Consider the following 8,776-nt stretch of genomic DNA (forward strand, 5'->3'; position numbering starts at 1 on the left):
GTGATGACTGTTCCTTTTGCACTGGCCAGCCAAAATGAAAGAAAAACTTCATTTATTATATCTAAAATGAGATCAGTGGATATTCCATGCATGTTTAAGGTAAGAGAACAAGAACTAGATATCCTAGGTGTCAATGAACCAAGGTTGCAGATCTATCCATACCGGGGAACTGACTTTCAGAGGTGAGAAAGCTCCTGTTTGTGCCTCTACTGAGCATATATAACTTTAAACAGTTTTTAAACGAATGAGTGTGTTGGTCCCAGAGGGAGTCTTGAGGGCCTAATTTGGTCAGCTCACCACCACAACTGAGAAAAGCTCTTGCCAGTAATTCATCAGTTGGCACTGCTGCTTTGTAGAAGAAGGACAGAACAGATGCAAAGGAGTTATATACAGTCAAGCCTCATTCATTTGGATTTCATTTGAGCATCAGACATTGCTGAGAAACTACTAGGTCTTAGACAATGGACCAGGCAGGTCCTGGGTGGACGAAGATGATTAGGCAAGGTTCTAGACGTCACACAGCTCAGTGTCTAGTCTGGGAGAACTATTTTGCATTGGTGAAATGTATGAATTACAAATTAGTTTTAAAGACGTGATTTCTTTAAAAAAAAAGGCAGCCAATTTGAAAAAATCAGAGATGTATGTTCTTGAGTCCCACCTACTGAATCAGAAACTCTGTAGGGCCCAGCAATCTGCATTGTAACCAGCTCTCTGGATAATCTGGGGCAGCTAAAGTTTGAGAACTGTTGTCTTAGAGCACGTGACACAGGGATTGCAGAAGATAAGCAGGTGTTGGCAGGTGGCAAAGCCTGGAGACACTTGCATGACACGTAAGGAGATTTGGCAAAGGGATGGCACTGAAAAGTCTTCAAGCCAGGAAGTAGCACGGTCCTATTTGCGTTTTAAAATTTTCCTACTTTAACGATACCAACTTATGGATGTTCCCTTTTCCGCCAGCCCTGCAGAAGCTCAGAAGGAACACAAGCAAAGCTGAAAGGCAACATTTGGGACTCCTTTTGGCTGTAGGGTAATCCCCCAGGAGTAATTTAGAAATTTAGCCATTTAGTGATTTAGAAGATTGTTGTTATTTCATTAATGCAATAAGCTTCTCAGAGTTTAAATCAAGTGGTAGCCTAATCACTTCTAATATATATGCAAGATATTCCTCTGTAAGTGTCGCCCCTGGGAGCCCTTTATATATATTGACTCATTTATTTCTCACAACAACTTTATGAAGTGCTGTTATTATTTCCATTTAAAGACGGGGAAACCAAGGCACAGAGAGATCAAGTAACTTGCTCAGAGTCACACAGCACAGAAAGATGAAATAACTTGCACAGAGGTCACGCAGCTACTTTAAGACAGAGTCGGGGCTTGAACCCAGACCGAGCCTAGCTTTTCACATTTGCACCAACCATACTGTTCTTGTTTGTACTCTATGGGCATGAAAATCCGTATGCCTGTTTGTGTTGCGTCTGGGGGCAGGTGGTTGTGCAGGAATCCAGGAGGCATTTAGGCATTTTCTAGAGCTGAGTGTGATTCATTTACACTATGTTTGTAGTTTTCCTGAGGCCCACAGGGAGCAGGTGAAGTTAACATCTCTAAGAAATTTTGACAATTGGTTCATCATCGCAGCTTACCCACCTGTACTAGGAATCCCTACCTACCTGTGACAGGTGCCTCACCGAAGATGCCAGTGAGAACTGAACTCTTTCTGTTCTGAATAATTTCTAATATGCCCCAGGTAAGAGCCAGGGACTCTTTTGCTCAGAGGCTCCTCTGTCTAAATAAAACATGGGTCAGAGTTGTAAGGGACCAATATCCCTAAGGACTTATTATTACTCACCCATTATGCTAAGCATTTTGAACAAACAGCATCTTATGTAATAATCACAACAACCAGAGATAAAAATCACTATCTCTATTTTACTTGAGAACCTGAGACTAACTGACTTGCCCAAGGTAATAAATAATAGAGCTGGGACTTGGAACTCAGTCCCATGTAAAATAAAGCACTTGATCTTTCCAAGTTATGGAATTTGGTAGACACTTTTACTTGCCTACCCAGAATACTCCCATCCTGTGTCCCTGCTGACAGAATCCAGTTTTGTTCAGGGTAGCAAAACTCCAGGTAATTCAGCCACAGCCAATCATGACAATCCTGATCCTGGATTTCTCAGCCTCCCTTGCAGCTAGAGGTGGTCATGTGATTCGGCCAGAAGTCTGCTGGGAAATATTTCTGGGAAAGTTTCTGTTTCATTCATAAAACGAGACAGACATGACTAGCTTGGATCCTTCCTCCTAGTTGCCTTCATCCTACCTTGGATGCTGACACATGGCTGGGTCCAAAGAAGCCATCTTGGAACACAGAGAAAAGCCAAGGGAATTGCAGAGATATGAGCCCCAACATGATTGAGCTGCTGAACCAATACCAGAAACCACTGACTCCTTGACTTTCTTTCATTTATTTATTTATTTACTTATACTTTTGATTTGTAGTCTTTTTTACTTTTTGTTTATTTTATTTTTTTAATTAAGTTTTTATTGGAGTATAGTTGCTTTACAATGTTGTGTTAGCTTCTACTGCACAGCAAAATGAATCAGCCGTACATATACATATATCCCCTCCCTTTTGGATTTCCCTCCCATTTAGGACACCACAGTGCATTAAGTAGAGTTACCTGTGCTATACAGTATGTTCCCCTCAGTTGTCTATTTTATACATAGGTATCACTTTTTTTTAGATTGCTTTGTTTTAACTGAAGTATAGTTGATTTACAATTTTGTGTTAGTTTCAGGTGTACAGCAAAGTGACTTTATATATATATATATATATATATATATATATATATATATATATATACATGTAGTCTTTGCCATTATGGTTTATCATAGGACACTGAATACAGTTCTCTACGCTATACAGTAGGACCTTGTTGTTTATATATATAATAGCTTACATCTCTTAACCCCAACCTCCCACTCCATCCTTCCTCCAACCCTCTCCCCCTTGGCAACCACCAGTCTGTTCTCTATGTCCGTGAGTCTGTTTCTGTTTCATAGGTAGGTTCATTTGTGTCGTACTTTGGATTCCACATATAAGTGATATCATATGGTATTTGTCTTTCTCTTTCTGACTTACTTCACTTAGTATGATAATCTCTAGTTGCATCCATGTTGCTGCAAATGGCATTATTTTGTTCTTTCTTATGGCTGAGTAGTATTCCATTGTATCATGTATCACATCTTCTTTATCCATTCCTATGTCGATGGACATTTAGGTTGTTTCCATGTCTTGGCTATTGTGAATAGTGCTGCTATGAACATAGGGGTGCATGTATCTTTTTGGATTAGAGTTTTGCCTGAATACACATTACGTTCTCATTTTTGTCTTAATCCCGGATAGAATGTGCTTCAGTCCAACCAAGAAATTCAAATTTTGGGAAGCAGAAGCAATTGGATGACATTCAGAGGCATTTGAGTTTGCAGCTCTGCTCTTCTGCTGCTGCGTGTAGGGAATGGTGGGGCCTTCCATTCTGTTCTAACTTGATCTGTGCTCTGTGGTCCTAAACTCAGTGAAGGCTGGGAATGCAACTGACTTCCCCGGTTTTCACATCGAGGGCTGTGCCTTCACAGAAGAAAACAAACAAACAAACAAACAAAAAAGCAACCTCCTCCTTTTCAGTTTCTGGAATTCTTTATAAAGGACACTTTCTTTCTTACAAATCATAAAATGTGGATTTGAGAACAGCCTTGGGAGTCATTCGGTTCAATCCCTGATATCAAATAAATCAAAATCAAAGTCAGATTACCTTTATAAAAACGTTTCTTGAGGAGACAGATAGCACAGTCATCTTTGGCAGTATTCGAACTGTCAAGCATTTCTTCCTTTGGCCTAATTGAATCTGCTTTCTTCAACTAAAAATGTAAAAAAAGAAAAAAAACAGAGAAAAAACCCAGAATGTGACTTATTCTCAAAATAATATTTTATAGATTGCAAATTAGTACTAACTTGCCTATCTTTCTTCTTTTTTCAGGATGGATCAAGTCCAAATAAGAATCTTGTTAGAATCTTTCCATTTCTTCCACCATGAAATAGAATGAAATAATGCCATTTGCAACAACATGAATGGACCAAGAGATTATCAAGTAAGTCAGAAATAGAAGGACAAATACCATACGATATCACTTACATGTGGAATCTAAACTACGACACAAATGAACTTATCTGTGAAACAGAAACAGACTCACAGACATAGAGAACAGACTTGTGGTTGCCAAGGTGGGTGTAGTGGAGGAGGGATGGACCGAGAGTTTGGGATTAGCAGAGGCAAACTATTATATATAGGATGGATAAACAACAAGGTCCTGCTGTATAGGACAGGGAACTATGTTCAATATTCTGTGATAAACCATAATGGAAAAAGAATATGAAAAAGAATATATATGTATAACTGAGTCACTTTGCTGTATAGCAGACATTACCACAACATGGTAAATCAACTCTGCTTCAAACACAACAACAGCAAAAAGAACCTTTTCATTTCCATCTTTCCAGTTGCATCTTTCAGAATAAGGTTCAGGTTATGCTGTGATATTGGCATGTGAAGGCCACACAGCCACATGCCCACCTCCCAACTCCTTTTCCATGTCCGTGTCTCCTGCTCTGCAGCCCTCATCCTTCCTTCCTCCCAAACACACCCACACACACATCTCCCATGGTCTTGGGGAGCCCCCGGCTCCCCCTGCACCTGAATGGAGAGGGAATGTACTTCTCCGAGACTCTCCAAATATTCCCCACGGGCCTCCACACACTGAGCCTTCAACCAGTTTGACTGTTCTCCTCTGATGCTTTCCTTTGCTCTTCTGCTCACCACCTCCAGAATAACCGGAAAAACTGCTATTTTTTTAACATAGCAATTCAAACCAGACATGGGGCAGAGCCCTCAAAAGGATGCAAGTCCGGTGATTTCCTGCCTTTCCCTGTTTTTGGATAATTGGTTTCCATCCCCTTTTTCTGTGTGAGAAAATGCATTCGACCACCGCTCAAGTGGCCCCATCCATCAGGCTCAATCTAGTCCGGGCAGGAGAAAGAGAGTCTAAAAGTAGGGCTCATTTCCGAACTAAGTGCAGGGTGAGCCAGTGTTATCGACAGAAACTCTCTCCCTCATAGCTGGTCTGCAGATACACTCAGAGACTTGGAAGGCCTCAGGCTTTGAAGAGGAGCCACGAGGTAAAACCGTGTCCAGGCCCATCAAGCTGTCGCTCTCTGAGTGATGGGTTGACACGACCGTCCTCTGTCAGCACTATTGTTGCTGTCATCCCCAGGGACCAAAGCAAGCACAAAAGCTAAGAAAACCACAGACTCAAAAGTAAATGGATGAGATCAGGCGCGTTCAGGGTGGAATGGCCGTAGACAAATATCATATATCACTCATTTGTGTAATCTAATTTTTTTAACAAAATGAAACAAATGAACTTATTTACAAAACAGAAACAAACTTACAGATATCGAAAGCAAACCTATGGTTACCAAAGGGGAACTGTGGGAGGGAGGGATAAATCAAGAGCTTGGGATGAATACACACATACTACTATATGTAAGATAACCAACAAGAACCTACTGTAGAGCACTGGAAACTCTACTCAGTGTTCTGAGATAACTTATATGAGAAAAGAATCTGAAAAAGAATGAATATATGTGTATATATAACTGAATCACTTTGCTGTACACCTGAAACTAACACAACATTGTAAATCAACTCTACTCCAATAAAACTAAAATTAAAAAAAGAAAAAAGCAAATGGATTCACTCTCAAGGTGGCATAGTGGATTCCTTCTCTGAATGTGGCTGATTTTCCTTTGTATCTCAGCCCACAAGAGGAGGTCCCAACTGCCTGTCTCTAAAGAATATTATCTATTTTCTAATGTTATACACTCCCAAACCTGTCTTTTTTTCTGGAGAAAAACATTTCTCTTCTCTTTATTTACTTTTCCCCCAAATAGAAAACATACACTGAATTGCAGCAAAGACCACGACATAGATCTCTGGTTTTTATTGTCTCTGTCTTTTCCCCTTTTCTGGTGCTACTTTATCACAGTATCCATGAGGATTTCCACAATCTTATTAATATTTAACATTTATTGTTAGTCTCTTGAGCCACCACAGAGACATATATTATCTCTTTGCAAGACTTAATGTCACCCTTAGTGATTCATATTCTCTGTGGTATGCTTTCTACTTAGAAAAAAAAATCTTCTTCATCTCCAAATTAAAGCATTCTTTGCCCAGCTGAAGTTCCAATGCTTGGGCAGAAGGAATGGGTGGTAGACAATGAGGTTATTTATACTTTGTCTACCAGGGATCAGAAGTTTTTTACAGAAACCTTTGGAGTTATTCAGCTCACATCCTGTACTTATATTTCTTTTGAAGTGCCTGCAAATATATACTTTAAATTAAAAACTTAGGTCAGACTTATTTAACTTTGCATTATCTTACAAGCAAAGTTTGCTCAGCAAGCAAATGCATACTGTAAACTCAATATCATGGGATTGATTTACCTATCAATGGGAGCAAATTATTTTTTAATATCTTAGCAGAAGAGTATACCATAAGTATATAATTAGAAAAACAATAACAATATATTCATGGGCAGTTTTGGAGAATAAATTTATATTGGCATTTTTCTACCTTCTGAATTTGGTTCTTAATAAGCAACATGTGAGAAAATTAATGGACAGTATCTCCTAATTATGAGCCCTGCATGAGAACTGAAAATTACATGTAAGCAAAACAGGTGAAAAATCAGTATGTTCTCTGTGTTTTTAAATGTCAAAGTTTATGTCAGGGTTAATTTGGTTACAACACAGTGATCATAAATGCTGAAATTTAATGAATATTTCCTCTAACATGACAAAAAACCCATATACCAACAATTAATGTGCTAAATGAAAATGATTCTTCTCTATTCTATTGGCAGATCTCACTTGGAAATAGGTTGTTGGCTTACTTTGAGTAATGGGAATTCCAAAGACATAAGCCTGATTTATTTTTAAAAAATATTCTCCAGTGCTGATTCCTATATTACAAATTAGTCATTTGCCTAACTAGTATTTTTGGCTCCAACCCCACAATAAGAATTTGAATTTGCTGTATAGTATATGTATGCAGTTCAAAACCTCTAGGTTTAGACGACAGGCAGACCTTGTTCTAATATTGACCCCGTATTTTACTTGCTGTGTGACCTATAGAACAAGCATTTAATCTTTTAAAAAATATTAATTAGCATAATACCAAGAATAACTACTGTACTTATTGAACTATAAGTAAGTTTTAGTAACTCTCAATGAGGTGTTAGTCAGTCATTTCTGACGGATGGGAAAGTTCACCCATAAAATGAGTCAGGTGACCTTGGCCACATCCTTGAGCTCTTCACAAAGCCACATTCTGTTACAGTGTTGCAGTAGTCTCTCCCATCTCATAGAGACCAGATGCAAAGCTTGGTGTGTTTAATAAAGGATCAGGACTTGAGGACACGGGGAGGGGGAAGGGTAAGCTGGGACGAAGTGAGAGAGTGGCATGGACATATATCCACTACCAAATGTAAAATAGATAGCTAGTGGGAAGCAACCGCATAGCACAGGGAGATCAGCTCGGTGCTTTGTGTCCACCTAGACGGGTGGGATAGGGAGGGTGGGAGGGAGACGCCAGAGGGAGGAGATATGGGGATATGTATAGCTGATTCACTTTGTTATACAGCAGAAATTAACACACCATCGTAAAGCAATTATACTCCAATAAAGATGTAAAAAAATAAAAAGCATCAGTGAGTTCCTTGTGGTCCAAGGTAAGTGTTTTATTACTTTAGGTAGGGATGTCATTATCATTGGTTTTCAAGAAAACTACAATGAGGTACCACCTCACACAGTCAGGAAGGCCATCCTTAAAAGTCTACAAATAAGAAATGCTGGAGAGGGTGTGGAAAAAAAAAGGAACCCTCCTACATTGTTGGTGGTAATGTAAATTGCTGCAGCTACTATGGAAAACTGTATGGAGGTTCCTTAAAAAATAAAAATACAGTTACCCTATGATCCTGCAATCCCACTCCTGGGCATATATCTGGAGAAAACTCTAATTCGAAAAGATACATGCACCCCAATATTTATAGCAGCACTATTTACAATAGCCAATACATGGAAGCAACCTAAATGTCCATCAACAGATGAATGAATAAAGAAGATATGGTGTATATATACAATGGAATATTGTATATATTCCATGAAAAAGAATGAAATAATGCCATTTGCAGCAACATGGATGGACTTAGAGATTATCATACTAAGTGAAGTAAGCCAGACAGAGAAAGACATCTATCATATGACAGCACTTATTTGTGGAATCTAAAAAAAGAAAAGGTACAAATGAACTTATCTGCAAAACAGAAATAGACTCACGGACATAGAAAACAAACTTTATGGTTACCAAAAGGGAGAGTGGGGGGAAGGGATGGAGAGATAAATTAGGAGTTTGGGATGAACATATACACACTACTATATATAAAATAGGTAAACAACAAGGACCTACTGTATAGCACAGGGATCTACACTCAGTATCTTGTAATAACCTATAATGGAAAAGAATCTGAAAAAGAATCTTCAGATATATATATGTCTGAATCACTTTGCTGTACACTTGAAACTAACACAACATTGTAAATTAACTATACTTCAATTAAAATAAAAGAAGCATCTTCTCTTTTTGCAGATGATCTTAAA

Source organism: Eschrichtius robustus, chromosome 3 (assembly GCF_028021215.1).
Source record: "Eschrichtius robustus isolate mEscRob2 chromosome 3, mEscRob2.pri, whole genome shotgun sequence".
Classification (NCBI taxonomy): Eukaryota; Metazoa; Chordata; class Mammalia; order Artiodactyla; family Eschrichtiidae; genus Eschrichtius; species Eschrichtius robustus.